General features: G+C 35.8%; 1 long non-coding RNA gene across 4 annotated transcripts; it reads left to right on the top strand.

Moving 5' to 3' along the window:
- The first annotated feature begins 4,402 nt into the window (after positions 1 to 4,402).
- On the top strand, positions 4,403 to 18,537 carry LOC110934339. 4 transcript variants are annotated; one of them, XR_002588248.2, is made up of 7 exons: positions 4,403 to 4,678; positions 5,190 to 5,256; positions 7,324 to 7,484; positions 10,994 to 11,060; positions 13,128 to 13,288; positions 16,796 to 16,862; positions 18,346 to 18,537. It is a non-coding gene; the product is annotated as an uncharacterized LOC110934339 (long non-coding RNA). The 4 variants fall into 4 exon arrangements; XR_004883249.1 differs by lacking the exon at positions 16,796 to 16,862 and having other exon boundaries at positions 4,411 to 4,678; XR_004883252.1 differs by lacking the exons at positions 10,994 to 11,060; positions 13,128 to 13,288; positions 16,796 to 16,862; positions 18,346 to 18,537 and adding an exon at positions 12,543 to 12,767 and having other exon boundaries at positions 4,442 to 4,678.
- The last annotated feature ends 253 nt before the right edge of the window (positions 18,538 to 18,790 follow it).

Raw genomic sequence — 18,790 nt, 5'->3', positions numbered from 1 at the left:
CTAAAACCCTAACCTACATGAAAAATCAAGAAAAAAACCTAATTTTTGGGTTTTAGGCGGGCCGCGTAAGAGATAACTTAATCTCAACGCGGGCCGCTTCAACTTAATAACAAACCCGGATAAGTATTAAGGGTCCGGGCGGGCCGCGTAAAAACTAAACATAAGTTAATGCGGGCCGCGACAGCTCAAACTTCTCCGAAAACAGGTTTGGGCCACGTATGGGCCACCTGTGAAGTCTAAGCCCATGACCCGGCAACCCTAGGCGTAGAGTAGGCGGCAATGCGGGCCGCGTAAAGGTCGCCTGTAACCTCACGCGGGCTGCGTAGAACCTGTTTTCAGGCTATAAATAGCCTAGCTCAGGGGCATTAGTTTGGTGTCGTCAAAATCTTCTGTAAACGAAGATATATTGTGAAAAATTATAATTGTAGCGAAGTGCTGCCACATTACCGGGTAATAACTCGATCGCTATTACGATTCGATATCCGATCGATTAAAACTATCCAACAAGTGTTTAAGTGCTGCTCAATCTGGGTTTATACTTTGTTATTCGTCGTGATTCCAACAGGATATTTGAGCTATGCTCTGTTATTCGTTGTGAATCCGCTAGATATTAAGTATCGCACTTTGTCATTTGTTGTGAGGGTTGTATCTCGTGAATTATCGTAACTGCTGTATTAGTTACTAACCTGGTTGTGTGCATTATTGTTAAACTAGGTTATTCGGCTCATCAGTAGGCTAAGTACTGCCCGTCTAAACTTGCAATGTGAGTCATTCTCTTTTTATCAAACTGTTTTACAATACTCCAAATTATTTTCCAAAGTTATAATTACAGGGATTAAGTCTTTGTAGTCTTCAATTACAGCCGGTATGTGGGGTATTGTGCACATTACTATTTTATTACTTTAGGTGGGCGAGCCTAAAATTTGTAATACTCGTCACTATTAGGTAACAGGACTCAATAGTGGTATGACCACAGTCACCGAAACGAGTCGAGTGACAAATACTGTTGGGTAGTTGGTTGACATATAAACATTGTAATCGCTCTTAATACTGTAAATTATAACAACGTGTCTTTTAGTTAAAATGAATGATTCACTCAATATTTCCCCGCTGCCAAAATATTTTTACAACATGTTTCAGGTGACCTACTTTGAATCCAGTACAAGTGCTCAGGAGCACCCTGAAGCTTAAAGTAGTGGCTCGAATAAATAAATAAACATGTTTGTAAAATAAAGAAATTATAATATTTCTCTACTGTAAATTACGGGGTTTACCCCGAATTATAAATAAATATTGCTCGGGCATTTTCAAGTTTAAACGATCCTATTAAGACTTCCGCTGTAAAAATAAATACCACGGGTTTTTCTGTCCCGCGGCTTCTGGACCGGGTCAAACCGGGCCCAGGGGCCGTGACAGTTAACATCCACCATTCAGTGACTCAGGAACTTGTTTGCCATTTGTTCCTTCTCATATTCAGGACAAAATTTTCTTTCCACCACTTGTCTGAATTATTCCCAACTTATAGCATAGGCCAAGTCACTTCCCTTGGCTTGCAATACCGTATTCCACCATTCTAATGCCTCTTCCTTGAAAAGGTGAGAAGCATACATAACTTTATCTTCTTCTACACATTTACTTATTTTAATTACGGCTTCTGTTTTCTCTAACCAATGCAGTACGGCGGTCACCCCTTCAATGCCTGCAAATTCAACTGGTTTACAGGCCAGAAATTCCTTGTAAGTGCAACCAGGTGTTGCAGCTTTCATTCTTTTGAGTATTGGGGCCTGAATTAAGTTGTCATCATTGCCTCCTCCGTTAACACTATTACTGAAATTATCGTCGCGTGTGCGTTTACTATGGTGAGCTTGTGAAGGCTCAACAGGATTTTTGACTGCAGCGACGATTGCTGGAATAGCGTTAACTATTCCCTGAGCGACAATATTTTCTATATCTTGTCGATTTAAGAAATGATCCTCGTGATGGTTTTCCGATTGATTAATTTCATTAACCGGTTCATTCCCAGCGTGTTCCATCTGATAACTAACAATATATCTAAATAAGTTATTGGTAAAATATAACCAAATGTAATTAAAGTAATCGCACAAAATCACATTAAACACGTATAGCTAAAATAGTCAACTTTTATTTATATACATGTCTATTACAACTGAAATTTAAAATATACTAGGATTATGCATTTTAGTCTAACTAGGGATATTCTGCTTGGCATGCTTTTATTCTATTTCTGTTTACTAAAGTTTCTGGTTTATAGATGATATGAGTGCTAGTACTGGATAAAGGTGTTGAGATCTAATTTTATTGATTGGTCCAGGTTTGGCAATTTAACTTAATTAAAGATTGGCATTTACTGCTGTAGTGGCTAACATATACAGATCTGCCCATTTTTCATCTAATTCGTCTTCCCATGGGGGTTTATTACTTATTTCCTCAGTTTCCTTATCACTTATCATTTCTTTTTCTTGACTTTTTCTAATAATTCGGCGTCTTTTCTTGAGGAATTTGATTGAGATGAGGTTCCCTTATCTTTTGGTGAATTATCTAGTTGACGATAGATGTCCGAAATTCTTTGCTTACCCATACTGTAAATTAACAAATAGTCAATTAACTTGAAAAGACAAATAGAAAAAAAAAAAACACATAATCACACTAACATGTACAGTCAAAATTTGTCGACATTGCGACTATCAGATTTATATATTTTAATAATATGCATTCGTACACACTGATTATCTTACAAAGTTTTATTTTAGTTATTTTACAAGATTATATTATTTATTATTTTATTATTTAAACAAACACACCACACAGCCACATCCTGTCCCCGTCAGCTGGTACTTTAGAAACGACGTTCCCTCTCGTCGTACTTCCAGGAGATCTGCTCTCCCACTTCCCGAATTCTATTCCCTGCATCCACCAACTCCTCGCCATAGTGGCGGAGTTCAGCTAAGTTTTCATTGCTCATTGGTGGGTTTGGTGCAGGCTCTGGGTCAAACTGAGGGAAAAAGGTGTTAGGGTTATTCAAAAGGTTCTGAAATTCCCAGTCGGTGGTCCACCATTCTTCCAGTTTTGCGGGTAGAGGTTGGTGGTTCACAATGGAATCTGGGATAGCCGGCTCCAAATTTACTGGGAGTTGGGATTCCACCGGGTAATAGAAAAAGTCTTCATCGGCAGGTCCGATGAGGTCACTAAGTGCCAATTTCTGATCTAACTCCTCCCAGGGTGGCATTTCTTGAGCTTGCCCAGAACACTCTCCAATCTCTATCCCTTTTCACTTATCCTTGGGATCCTCAACCTTCTTAACTTTTGCCTTTGATATCGTGGGTTTCTTTCTACGCACACGCCTCCAGCCAACAAACCTTCTTCTCTTTTTCACCTTTGGTTTATTCTCGGGTTGAGCCCGGAATACCATTGGTTCCTCAACATCAGCCTGATAGCCTGTGGTAGTATCCATATCTGTAGTATGGATAGTAAAGTTTTGAAGGGCTTCTGATAGTTCACTCATGCTGTTAGCACACACACGAAGACGCACACAACCTTAAGTTAAAATTTTGTAACTAAAATTTCACAGAATCATAGAATGGCAATCAGAAGATTAAGTATTTAGAAATACTTAATTGGCTTAAATCAGTGGCGCTGATACCACCTTTTTTCTGTCACGACCCCCGTCCCGGTTTACCCGGTCCAGGAGCCGCAGGGCAGAAAAACCCGTGGTATTTATTATTTGATTTAGCAGCGGAAGATTTTAACAGGATCTTTAAAAATGAAAATGCCCGATTATTTTATTTCATCACTTGGGATGAACCCCGTAATTTACAACAGAGGAATTTCCCGAGGAAATTCCCTGATTTACAAAACATGTTTATTTATTTACTGAGCTACCATTTCAAGCTTGGTTAGTGCTCCGTAGCACTTTTTCCTTGATTCACAGGAGGTCGCCTGAAACATGTTTTAAAAATATTTTGTCAGTGGGGAAATGCTGGTGAATCATTCAATTTTTCATAAAACGCCACATAGCTATGAATTACAGCATAAGATCAATTACAATGGCCTTTATCTTATTTTTATCTGGCGTCGTGTCACAGCTGTGTGACGATGGTCATACCACTATTGGGTCCTTTTGTAACACCCCAAAATCGGGTCTGGTAATCAAACTTCGCTATTAGTGATGAACGGGTAAAATACCGTTAGTGGTAAAATTAACCCCGTGAATATTAGGACTTAAACAAATAATCCTAATATATAAAAAAAAAGGAGAATAAATGTTTTGAGAAAAAACAAAGTTATAAGGAGCCCGGGTTAACGGGACTTAAAATAAACGGGTTATAACTCCCGGAACCCACTAAGTTAACTAGGAATAATCAACCTGGTTAGTTATTTCTTTTAAGACAATATATAAGCATGAACTTGTAAGCCTTTTAAATAACCTTTGAAACTAGAGGGACCAAAAGGGGGCAAAGATGAAAGATTGTTTTTGATTAAAATAAATAAACACCAAAACACACACTTGAGTGTGTGTTTGGTCGTACATCATCAGGAGCACAAGAAGGGTTCCTTCAAAACCCTAAAACCCACAAATTCAACAAAATCAAAGGGAAATAGAGCTAGAGAATTGGGGCTTTAACTAAATTCGTGATCACCTCAGTAAAGGGATCATAAGGTATGCTTAATTTCATTGTTTGATTTCATCTTGAATTCTTGATAATAATTGAAGTCGAAAATTGGGTCTGCATGATTGATGTTCGAATGAAATTAGGGATGAAATCATGACTAGGAGTAAACCCTAGTCAATATCTTGTTGAATTGATGTTCAAATTATGAGATTCGTGATCATCCACTCATGGGTTAAATGGGTCTTGTAGAAATAGGATGAACACTAGAATTAAAATTGTCAAACTAGTGTTATTTGAGCTCTATGAAGCAAGCTTAGAATGTTAATGAATAAAATTAGACATATGAACTTAAGGAGGATGTTAAAAGTGGTTAAATAACTAGTCTTGAAACTAGACAATAATTTTGTAAAACGATGCACATAAGGTGTTTGTTAGAATGCCTAAGAGAAAGCTAAAATGTTAAGTTTCAAATAAAAACGCATATTCGAATAACATAGTGAAATATGTGTTATATGTCATGAATGGAGTTTTAAAAAAATTGTTGATTGAACTCTATAGACAAAGGAATCGAGTCTTTAAGCGGACAAACCGGAGTGGACACGCGCTTGAAGGGAATGCTTTAAAGGTACGCGGCTTGTCATCTCGTTACATTTATGTAGACAAGCTTAGTTTAAATATGTGTAATGTATATAGTAGCGAAAATGGTTGTTGTTGCTATGTCATTGAAGTGATGGGATTCACTCGACAACCAAATGGGTCAAATTATTAGTTAAAAATAAAAGTGATCAAAATGAAGACACCATTTGGTAAAAGTTATAATGGGTCGAACAATTTAAAAATATTGTTTTTAAGTAATAAGAACCATGGCGCGAACCGGAATAGGTTCAAGGGGCATTATGGTATTAATCTACCATCATACGTTGACAAATGGTCATGTCGACTAAACGGGTCAAATAGTGTGCGAATACCATTTGACAATAATAACTAACGACTACTTGTTGAGTTTTTGTATAACAGGAAATAACATGTATTTGCATTGCTTTAACTAGAAAATTTAAAGAAAAAAGTATGTATACGGGTCGATGCTATGACCCGAGCCAGGTACGCATATTTAGAGTTCTAGTAGAAGTGATATTTTGGTCAAAATTATAGCGAAAGTCCTTGTCGTAAAATGAGGGACTAAAATTGACCAAAAGGCCCTTATTAGATAAACCGGGTAAACGACCCTAGAGGTTGTTTAGGAACAAGTGTTGTGATTATGTTGCCCTTAGACACGTATATGAGTCTTAGGCCAAAATCTTTTGCGAGTTAAACGCCCTAAAGGGGTCATTAGCGTAAAGTAACTAAACGAAGGGTAGATTGGGATTTCGGGTTTTCTTAAGTTAAATCCACCGCAAAAATAGTTGTGGTGGAAAATAAGTAGACACTTAAATTTTGAAATATAAGGCGTGAAAAGAGAAGAGCGGATTTGATACTTAAATGCATAAAAACCCCCAAACGGGTCAAAATGAATCACGCGCGTAGCTTGGGTGTTTGCCGCGTAATTCACAAAACTCATGAATCCAAGATAGATATTTTTAGTTAAATACCTTGGTCTAAGAATTTTGATTAACTAGAATCAAGTTTGGGAGGTCTTAAATACAAACGGGTCAAATGTTAATTTTGAACAATAAGCCGAATACTTAGAAATCCAGAATTTTATTAGTTTGAATGTTGGATTTTAACTCCATAAGGTGGAGAATCAAATTACAATTTCGTAGGAAGAAACGGTACGTCAACGGATGAGCGGATTGAAAGATACGAAAGTTTTCGTGTCAAAAAGGGCAAAGTGAAAACTGGGCTGTTACAGGGGCCACCGTAACTTACGGTGTCCACCGTAAGTTACGGTGGAGCTGAAAGTGTTACGGTATTTACCCCCTGAGTTACGGTGGGGGAATTTAGTATTCAGGGGCCACCGTAACTTACGGTGACCACCGTAAGTTACGGTGGAGGCCAAATTTAAGTGATTGTTTTTGGATCAAGATTTCAATGTTGGATTTTCCTAATTTCCTTGTTGTATCGGTTCTTTAATTATCAAAACTGACCTTTAAGTTGGTTTTGATCACAGGTGAATGTCGAGAGTCCCGGATGAAGATCAAGCATCGAGCAAGAACCGAACACACGTTAAACAAAGCTTCCGCAATGTTGTTTCGTCGTTATTCAATAACGGCGAATTAAAATCACATTATGTTGTATCACTTTAAATTGTAAAAGTTTTTAACAAACCCGTATTTTCAGTATAATTGTGACTATAATTACATGATTATGAGTTTAAATTATACGATAAACGTTAAATAATAACAAGGGTGTTACAAGTTGGTATCAGAGCCCCGGTTTAAGGGATTCAAGTATGGTGTGGAAAATCATGCTTGGACTTAAACCTTACGCTCTTGATAAGGATTAGTGTTCGTTTCGAGGCTTGATCGCAAATCCGGAAAGTACATGTATATTAATGGTTCTATACGATTAAAGTGTTGTGAATAAACACATAGAGTTATGGTGTAATTCAAGTTACATCAATCAAATCGATAATTGATAGATATAGTTAACAAAACTACGCGCGTTGACACGTACGGTTGAAAAGCCTTGTATTTTGATACGGGCGTTTAGTGAAGTTGACATTACTAATCTTTGTAAATGTTTTAAATGAAAGGATACTCGCATCCGAAGATGGCGAGGGTGTAACAAGTGACGGATAGGATAGAAGAACGGTCCGAAGTATGACAAGTGGAGCATGCTCATTAAGGACCAAGTTGCGTAACAATCGTGAATAGGAATAATGGCAAGGAACGCCCGTCGGGGCAAGCATTACAGGTGCACGCTTTAAATTTATTTGCACAAGTAGTCATATGCAACAAACACGTAAAGAATGACGGTTGTATATATATGATAGAACTTAGAAAACCTGAATAGGACACCTATTCAGGATTATATTTCCAAGAGAAATTTAATAGAAAATGTGTTATTCACGATGATGAATAACAAAGAAATAACAGGATTAGTTCATATGGAAACTTGGACGGTGGTAATATTCCAAGTGGAAAACTCTCGATATAATGCTATTGAGAAAAGTAGCGATCACAATAACGGGTGCGATTATATAATAGTTTGATAGAAAAAAAACATTTTATATGTTCAAATGTAAAACTAGTAAAACTAATGATTGTTGTTTTGGCAATTAAATAAAGTTTCACTAAAAAAAGGTATGAAATAAATAGAGGCGTTACTTGCATAGGGTGTGATGTGAAAACTATAAAAAGGTCATGTGTATCATGTGTCGATCGCTTACTCTGGCCAAGTAAGTAGTGGCATATGATACCATGAACTTCTTGTAGCGGATACATTTACGTCCGATGTAGTAAGGATGGGGTGAATGGGACAAATTAAAAAGTACCTAAATGAGTCAAATGAGCAAAACATTTGATAATAATGTAAACGCACAGTCGGGTGACGAAAGCGTATTACATTAGGATAATGAGCCCGAGTGAAGGGACAAAGATCAATATAAAATGATTAAGATATGCATTAGGAGGGGGTGTATTTACACTCGAACCCAGAGAATGAAAATGTGTCTCTTAACGGGCCGTTTTTGTAAAACATCAAACTTGAGGATAAAGTTGGAATATAAAAGTGAAACGAAGTCTTAATGCATACCGCGAGGGTTGCAATAATAACGACTTCGGTAAAATACCCGGTTGATGGGTAAGGATCTAAACACATTCGGAGACTGAGAAACGGAAACGCGGATGGAAACTCAAAAGACTCGGGTTTCGGGTCATGACTAAAAGATGATAAGAAGCTGTAAATTGAAATTTTGATAAATTATGTTCAACTATTTTAAAGTTGAACGGGTTGAATAAAGAATGAAAATTTTCATTCATAAGAAATGAAATTTCATACGAATAAGTCAAAAGAATTAAATAAATGATGACGATTGCTAATGTAAGTAAGCGTGAATCGAATAAAAAAAAGTGCGAAATATTAATGGACCTATGTAAAGGGTTTCAAAGAAATAAATTTATAAATCGGGGAAGCGGTGAGCGTAGGACAAATTGACGCGTAAGCAACGTCAAAAGTCATAAGTCGGAAGGTTAGTCCGAAAGTAAACGAATGAAGTCTTAGACTACGGTCAAGACCAACTAAGGTTCAAAAAGCGAAAACAAATGATTCCAAACATAACAAGGGATGCCTCGAAGCTATATAGGTATATATACATTTGAAAATGAATACGAATAAAAGATGATCTACGAGATCATCATAACCTACGGGATTAAACGTAGTGATAAGGTCTACGGGACCAAGAAGACCCTTGGGTCATAAGTAGAAAGAAACGAACTGCTAACATCTCACCTTGAAAAGGGGCAAAAAAAAAAAAATCTATAGGAATAGCCTACGAGGATAAGTAAAAGAACCTACGGGTCGGTTGAGTTAAGTGTGGGAACTGATTCTAATTCCACGAATTAAATAATATCGGAAATGAATGAATCCTTGGACTAAAAAAAAAAATTCTAGAAGTAAGAAAAGGATATAAGACAAGGTGAAGAGAAAACGTTAAACTAAAATTTAGTTTTAGTAAGAAATGACGTTATAACAAATATATAAGTATTATGAGAGAAGTTAAGAAAAGGTTAATATTAAAGTATTTAGGTCTAGACACCGATAGGTGTAAAAACAATGCATTCGAAAAGAGGATTTTCGATGATGAAAGGTTAATATAAACCCAAACATGGCGTGACGTGATCACGGCCAAGAAAGGTAATGTGAAGTATAATCACATTGTAGCCCGAGTAAGCGGTAAAAAAAAAAGTAACTGGACTAATAAGTCTAGTTAGTGAGACCGGTTAAGGTCATTTAAATAAAATTTGGTTGCTTGTAAGTGGTGGATTCGGTATAACTGAACCGAATAAATGAATTTGAAAACAAAAGAAATAGTTGCTAAAAGTGAAAAAAAAAATTTCACTAAAGACCTTTAAATGGATCAAAGTAACGGATTCATAAAGAGTTCGATAATATATAGAAGCAATGAATATCACTAAGTTAACTAAACTAGTATAAATAACGAAATTGCGTTATTTCGAGTTGCATTATGTCGTATGAGGTACGTAGATGTTTTGTAACCAAAAAGATAGTACCGTATTTTTCGGGTAATGCTAATAATTGGTTAAGGTATGAGTAATGCTTAAAAGATTACCCAGGTCAAATGCATTGAGTTTAAAACTCGATAAACTATGTAAATAAGGTTTCGGGGACGAAACCTCTTTAAGGGGGGTAGACTTGTAACACCCCAAAATCGGGTCTAGTAATCAAACTTCGCTATTAGTGATGAACGGGTAAAATACCGTTAGTGGTAAAATTAACCCCGTGAATATTAGGACTTAAACAAATAATCCTAATACATAAAAAAAGGAGAATAAATGTTTTGAGAAAAAACAAAGTTATAAGGAGCCCGGGTTAACGGGACTTAAAATAAACGGGTTATAACTCCCGGAACCCACTAAGTTAACTAGGAATAATCAACCTGGTTAGTTATTTCTTTTAAGACAATATATAAGCATGAACTTGTAAGCCTTTTAAATAACCTTTGAAACTAGAGGGACCAAAAGGGGGCAAAGATGAAAGATTGTTTTTGATTAAAATAAATAAACACCAAAACACACACTTGAGTGTGTGTTTGGTCGTACATCATCAGGAGCACAAGAAGGGTTCCTTCAAAACCCTAAAACCCACAAATTCAACAAAATCAAAGGGAAATAGAGCTAGAGAATTGGGGCTTTAACTAAATTCGTGATCACCTCAGTAAAGGGATCATAAGGTATGCTTAATTTCATTGTTTGATTTCATCTTGAATTCTTGATAATAATTGAAGTCGAAAATTGGGTCTGCATGATTGATGTTCGAATGAAATTAGGAATGAAATCATGACTAGGAGTAAACCCTAGTCAATATCTTGTTGAATTGATGTTCAAATTATGAGATTCATGATCATCCACTCATGGGTTAAATGGGTCTTGTAGAAATAGGATGAACACTAGAATTAAAATTGTCAAACTAGTGTTATTTGAGCTCTATGAAGCAAGCTTAGAATGTTAATGAATAAAATTAGACATATGAACTTAAGGAGGATGTTAAAAGTGGTTAAATAACTAGTCTTGAAACTAGACAATAATTTTGTAAAACGATGCACATAAGGTGTTTGTTAGAATGCCTAAGAGAAAGCTAAAATGTTAAGTTTCAAATAAAAACGCATATTCGAATAACATAGTGAAATATGTGTTATATGTCATGATTGGAGTTTTAAAAAAATCGTTGATTGAACTCTATAGACAAAGGAATCGAGTCTTTAAGCGGACAAACCGGAGTGGACACGCGCTTGAAGGGAATGCTTTAAAGGTACGGGGCTTGTCATCTCGTTACATTTATGTAGACAAGCTTAGTTTAAATATGTGTAATGTATATAGTAGCGAAAATGGTTGTTGTTGCTATGTCATTGAAGTGATGGGATTCACTCGACAACCAAATGGGTCAAATTATTAGTTAAAAATAAAAGTGATCAAAATGAAGACACCATTTGGTAAAAGTTATAATGGGTCGAACAATTTAAAAATATTGTTTTTAAGTAATAAGAACCATGGCGAACCGGAATAGGTTCAAGGGGCATTATGGTATTAATCTACCATCATACGTTGACAAATGGTCATGTCGACTAAACGGGTCAAATAGTGTGCAAATACCATTTGACAATAATAACTAACGACTACTTGTTGAGTTTTTGTATAACAGGAAATAACATGTATTTGCATTGCTTTAACTAGAAAATTTAAAGCAAAAAGTATGTATACGGGTCGATGCTATGACCCGAGCCAGGTACGCATATTTAGAGTTCTAGTAGAAGTGATATTTTGGTCAAAATTATAGCGAAAGTCCTTGTCGTAAAATGAGGGACTAAAATTGACCAAAAGGCCCTTATTAGATAAACCGGGTAAACGACCCTTAGAGGTTGTTTAGGAACTTGTGTTGTGATTATGTAGCCCTTAGACACGTATATGAGTCTTAGGCCAAAATCTTTTGCGAGTTAAACGCCCTAAAGGGGTCATTAGCGTAAAGTAACTAAACGAAGGGTAGATTGGGATTTCGGGTTTTCTTAAGTTAAATCCACCGCAAAAATAGTTGTGGTGGAAAATAAGTAGACACTTAAATTTTGAAATATAAGGCGTGAAAAGAGAAGAGCGGATTTGATACTTAAATGCATAAAAACCCCCAAACGGGTCAAAATGAATCACGCGCGTAGCTTGGGTGTTTGCCGCGTAATTCACAAAACTCATGAATCCAAGATAGATATTTTTAGTTAAATACCTTGGTCTAAGAATTTTGATTAACTAGAATCAAGTTTGGGAGGTCTTAAATACAAACGGGTCAAATGTTAATTTTGAACAATAAGCCGAATACTTAGAAATCCAGAATTTTATTAGTTTGAATGTTGGATTTTAACTCCATAAGGTGGAGAATCAAATTACAATTTCGTAGGAAGAAACGGTACGTCAAACGGACGAGCGGATTGAAAGATACGAAAGTTTTCGTGTCAAAAAGGGCAAAGTGAAAACTGGGCTGTTACAGGGGCCACCGTAACTTACGGTGTCCACCGTAAGTTACGGTGGAGCTGAAAGTGTTACGGTATTTACCCCCTGAGTTACGGTGGGGGAATTTAGTATTCAGGGGCCACCGTAACTTACGGTGACCACCGTAAGTTACGGTGGAGGCCAAATTTAAGTGATTGTTTTTGGATCAAGATTTCAATGTTGGATTTTCCCAATTTCCTTGTTGTATCGGTTATTTAATTATCAAAACTGACCTTTAAGTTGGTTTTGATCACAGGTGAATGTCGAGAGTCCCGGATGAAGATCAAGCATCGAGCAAGAACCGAACACACGTTAAACAAAGCTTCCGCAATGTTGTTTCGTCGTTATTCAATAACGGCGAATTAAAATCCCATTATGTTGTATCACTTTAAATTGTAAAAGTTTTTAACAAACCCGTATTTTCAGTATAATTGTGACTATAATTACATGATTATGAGTTTAAATTATACGATAAACGTTAAATAATAACAAGGGTGTTACAAGTTGGTATCAGAGCCCCAGTTTAAGGGATTCAAGTATGGTGTGGAAAACCATGCTTGGACTTAAACCTTACGCTCTTGATAAGGATTAGTGTTCGGTTCGAGGCTTGATCGCAAATCCGGTAAGTACATGTATATTAATGGTTCTATACGATTAAAGTGTTGTGAATAAACACATAGAGTTATGGTGTAATTCAAGTTACATCAATCAAATCGATAATTGATAGATATAGTTAACAAAACTACGCGCGTTGACACGTACGGTTGAAAAGCCTTGTATTTTGATACGGGCGTTTAGTGAAGTTGACATTACTAATCTTTGTAAATGTTTTAAATGAAAGGATACTCGCATCCGAAGATGGCGAGGGTGTAACAAGTGACGGATAGGATAGAAGAACGGTCCGAAGTATGACAAGTGGAGCATGCTCATTAAGGACCAAGTTGCGTAACAATCGTGAATAGGAATAATGGCAAGGAACGCCCGTCGGGGCAAGCATTACAGGTGCACGCTTTAAATTTATTTGCACAAGTAGTCATATGCAACAAACACGTAAAGAATGACGGTTGTATATATATGATAGAACTTAGAAAACCTGAATAGGATACCTATTCAGGATTATATTTCCAAGAGAAATTTAATAGAAAATGTGTTATTCACGATGATGAATAACAAAGAAATAACAGGATTAGTTCATATGGAAACTTGGACGGTGGTAATATTCCAAGTGGAAAACTCTCGATATAATGCTATTGAGAAAAGTAGCGATCACAATAACGGGTGCGATTATATAATAGTTTGATAGAAAAAAAACATTTTATATGTTCAAATGTAAAACTAGTAAAACTAATGATTGTTGTTTTGACAATTAAATAAAGTTTCACTAAAAAAAGGTATGAAATAAATAGAGGCGTTACTTGCATAGGGTGTGATGTGAAAACTATAAAAAGGTCATGTGTATCATGTGTCGATCGCTTACTCTGGCCAAGTAAGTAGTGGCATATGATACCATGAACTTCTTGTAGCGGATACATTTACGTCCGATGTAGTAAGGATGGGGTGAATGGGACAAATTAAAAAGTACCTAAATGAGTCAAATGAGCAAAACATTTGATAATAATGTAAACGCACAGCCGGGTGACGGAAGCGTATTACATTAAGATAATGAGCCCGAGTGAAGGGACAAAGATCAATATAAAATGATTAAGATATGCATTGGGAGGGGGTGTATTTACACTCGAACCCAGAGAATGAAAATGTGTCTCTTAACGGGCCGTTTTTGTAAAACGTCAAACTTGAGGATAAAGTTGGAATATAAAAGTGAAACGAAGTCTTAATGCATACCGGGAGGGTTGCAATAATAACGACTTCGGTAAAATACCCGGTTGATGGGTAAGGATCTAAACGCATTCGGAGACTGAGAAACGGAAACGCGGATGGAAACTCAAAAGACTCGGGTTTCAGGTCATGACTAAAAGATGATAAGAAGCTGTAAATTGAAATTTTGATAAATTATGTTCAACTATTTTAAAGTTGAACGGGTTGAATAAAGAATGAAAATTTTCATTCATAAGCAATGAAATTTCATACGAACAAGTCAAAAGAATTAAATAAATGATGACGATTGCTAATATAAGTAAGCGTGAATCGAATAAAAAAAAGTGCGAAATATTAATGGACCTATGTAAAGGGTTTCAAAGAAATAAATTTATAAATCGGGGAAGCGGTGAGCGTAGGACAAACTGACGCGTAAGCAACGTCAGAAGTCATAAGTCGGAAGGTTAGTCCGAAAGTAAACGAATGAAGTCTTAGACTACGGTCAAGATCAACTAAGGTTCAAAAAGCAAAAACAAATGATTCCAAACATAACAAGGGATGCCTCGAAGCTATATAGGTATATATACATTTGAAAATGAATACGAATAAAAGATGATCTACGAGATCATCATAACCTACGGGATTAAACGTAGTGATAAGGTCTACGGGACCAAGAAGACCCTTGGGTCATAAGTAGAAAGAAACGAACTGCTAACATCTCACCTTGAAAAGGGGCAAAAAAAAAAAAATCTATAGGAATAGCCTACGAGGATAAGTAAAAGAACCTACGGGTCGGTTGAGTTAAGTGTGGGAACTGATTCTAATTCCACGAATTAAATAATATCGGAAATGAATGAATCCTTGGACTAAAAAAAAAAATTCTAGAAGTAAGAAAAGGATATAAGACAAGGTGAAGAGAAAACGTTAAACTAAAATTTAGTTTTAGTAAGAAATGACGTTATAACAAATATATAAGTATTATGAGAGAAGTTAAGAAAAGGTTAATATTAAAGGATTTAGGTCTAGACACCGATAGGTGTAAAAACAATGCATTCAAAAAGAGGATTTTCGATGATAAAAGGTTAATATAAACCCAAACATGGCGTGACGTGATCACGGCCAAGAAAGGTAATGTGAAGTATAATCACATTGTAGCCCGAGTAAGCGGTAAAAAAAAAGTAACTGGACTAATAAGTCTAGTTAGTGAGACCGGTTAAGGTCATTTAAATAAAATTTGGTTGCTTGTAAGTGGTGGATTAAGTATAACTGAACCGAATAAATGAATTTGAAAACAAAAGAAATAGTTGCTAAAAGTGAAAAAAAAAATTCACTAAAGACCTTTAAATGGATCAAAGTAACGGATTCATAAAGAGTTCGATAATATATAGAAGCAATGAATATCACTAAGTTAACTAAACTAGTATAAATAACGAAATTACGTTATTTCGAGTTGCATTATGTCGTATGAGGTACGTAGATGTTTTGTAACCAAAAAGATAGTACCGTATTTTTCGGGTAATGCTAATAATTGGTTAAGGTATGAGTAATGCTTAAAAGATTACCCAGGTCAAATGCATTGAGTTTAAAACTCGATAAACTATGTAAATAAGGTTTCGGGGACGAAACCTCTTTAAGGGTGGTAGACTTGTAACACCCCAAAATCGGGTCTGGTAATCAAACTTCGCTATTAGTGATGAACGGGTAAAATACTGTTAGTGGTAAAATTAACCCCGTGAATATTAGGACTTAAACAAATAATCCTAATATATAAAAAAAGGAGAATAAATGTTTTGAGAAAAAACAAAGTTATAAGGAGCCCGGGTTAACGGGACTTAAAATAAACGGGTTATAACTCCCGGAACCCACTAAGTTAACTAGGAATAATCAACCTGGTTAGTTATTTCTTTTAAGACAATATATACGCATGAACTTCTAAGCCTTTTAAATAACCTTTGAAACTAGAGGGACCAAAAGGGGGCAAAGATGAAAGATTGTTTTTGATTAAAATAAATAAACACCAAAACACACACTTGAGTGTGTGTTTGGTCGTACATTATCAGGAGCACAAGAAGGGTTCCTTCAAAACCCTAAAACCCACAAATTCAACAAAATCAAAGGGAAATAGAGCTAGAGAATTGGGGCTTTAACTAAATTTGTGATCACCTCAGTAAAGGGATCATAAGGTATGCTTAATTTCATTGTTTGATTTCATCTTGAATTCTTGATAATAATTGAAGTCGAAAATTGGGTCTGCATGATTGATGTTCGAATGAAATTAGGAATGAAATCATGACTAGGAGTAAACCCTAGTCAATATCTTGTTGAATTGATGTTCAAATTATGAGATTCATGATCATCCACTCATGGGTTAAATGGGTCTTGTAGAAATAGGATGAACACTAGAATTAAAATTGTCAAACTAGTGTTATTTGAGCTCTATGAAGCAAGCTTAGAATGTTAATGAATAAAATTAGACATATGAACTTAAGGAGGATGTTAAAAGTGGTTAAATAACTAGTCTTGAAACTAGTCAATAATTTTGTAAAACGATGCACATAAGGTGTTTGTTAGAATGCCTAAGAGAAAGCTAAAATGTTAAGTTTCAAATAAAAACGCATATTCAAATAACATAGTGAAATATGTGTTATATGTCATGAATGGAGTTTTAAAAAAATCGTTGATTGAACTCTATAGACAAAGGAATCGAGTCTTTAAGCGGACAAACCGGAGTGGACACGCGCTTGAAGGGAATGCTTTAAAGGTACGGGGCTTGTCATCTCGTTACATTTATGTAGACAAGCTTAGTTTAAATATGTGTAATGTATATAGTAGCGAAAATGGTTGTTGTTGCTATGTCATTGAAGTGATGGGATTCACTCGACAACCAAATGGGTCAAATTATTAGTTAAAAATAAAAGTGATCAAAATGAAGACACCATTTGGTAAAAGTTATAATGGGTCGAACAATTTAAAAATATTGTTTTTAAGTAATAAGAACCATGGCGCGAACCGGAATAGGTTCAAAGGGCATTATGGTATTAATCTACCATCATACGTTGACAAATGGTCATGTCGACTAAACGGGTCAAATAGTGTGCAAATACCATTTGACAATAATAACTAACGACTACTTGTTGAGTTTTTGTATAACAGGAAATAACATGTATTTGCGTTGCTTTAACTAGAAAATTTAAAGCAAAAAGTATGTATACGGGTCGATGCTATGACCCGAGCCAGGTACGCATATTTAGAGTTCTAGTAGAAGTGATTTTTTGGTCAAAATTATAGCGAAAGTCCTTGTCGTAAAATGAGGGACTAAAATTGACCAAAAGGCCCTTATTAGATAAACCGGGTAAACGACCCTTAGAGGTTGTTTAGGAACTTGTGTTGTGATTATGTAGCCCTTAGACACGTATATGAGTCTTAGGCCAAAATCTTCTGCGAGTTAAACGCCCTAAAGGGGTCATTAGCGTAAAGTAACTAAACAAAGGGTAGATTGGGATTTCGGGTTTTCTTAAGTTAAATCCACCGCAAAAATAGTTGTGGTGGAAAATAAGTAGACACTTAAATTTTGAAATATAAGGCGTGAAAGAGAAGAGCGGATTTGATACCTAAATGCATAAAAACCCCCAAACGGGTCAAAATGAATCACGCGCGTAGCTTGGGTGTTTGCCGCGTAATTCACAAAACTCATGAATCCAAGATAGATATTTTTAGTTAAATACCTTGGTCTAAGAATTCTGATTAACTAGAATCAAGTTTGGGAGGTCTTAAATACAAACAGGTCAAATGTTAATTTTGAACAATAAGCCGAATACTTAGAAATCCAGAATTTTATTAGTTTGAATGTTGGATTTTAACTCCATAAGGTGGAGAATCAAATTACAATTTCGTAGGAAGAAACGGTACGTCAAACGGACGAGCGGATTGAAAGATACGAAAGTTTTCGTGTCAAAAAGGGCAAAGTGAAAACTGGGCTGTTACAGGGGCCACCGTAACTTACGGTGTCCACCGTAAGTTACGGTGGAGCTGAAAGTGTTACGGTATTTACCCCCTGAGTTACGGTGGGGGAATTTAGTATTTAGGGGCCACCGTAACTTACGGTGACCACCGTAAGTTACGGTGGAGGCCAAATTTAAGTGATTGTTTTTGGATCAAGATTTCAATGTTGGATTTTCCTAATTTCCTTGTTGTATTGGTTATTTAATTATCAAAACTAACCTTTAAGTTGGTTTTGATCACAGGTGAATGTCGAGAGTCCCGGATGAAGATCAAGCATCGAGCAAGAACCGAACACACGTTAAACAAAGCTTCCGCAATGTTGTTTCGTCGTTATTCAATAACGGCGAATTAAAATCACATTATGTTGTATCACTTTAAATTGTAAAAGTTTTTAACAAACCCGTATTTTCAGTATAATTGTGACTATAATTACATGATTATGAGTTTAAATTATACGATAAACGTTAAATAATAACAAGGGTGTTACACCTTTCACCCAAGTAGTGATGATTATCACTGTTAGATTGATTAGCCTAACTGTGAGAATTTAGTAATGTGCACAATACCCCACTAGCCAGTGATTTAAGATAACCACGACTTAATCCCTGTAATTATAACTTTTGAAAATAATTTGGAGTATTGTAAAACATGATTGATAAAAAGAGAATGACTCACATTGTAAGTTTA

This window comes from Helianthus annuus, chromosome 2, assembly GCF_002127325.2.
Source record: "Helianthus annuus cultivar XRQ/B chromosome 2, HanXRQr2.0-SUNRISE, whole genome shotgun sequence".
Classification (NCBI taxonomy): domain Eukaryota; kingdom Viridiplantae; phylum Streptophyta; class Magnoliopsida; order Asterales; family Asteraceae; genus Helianthus; species Helianthus annuus.
This window is presented reverse-complemented; position numbering and strand designations above follow the sequence as displayed.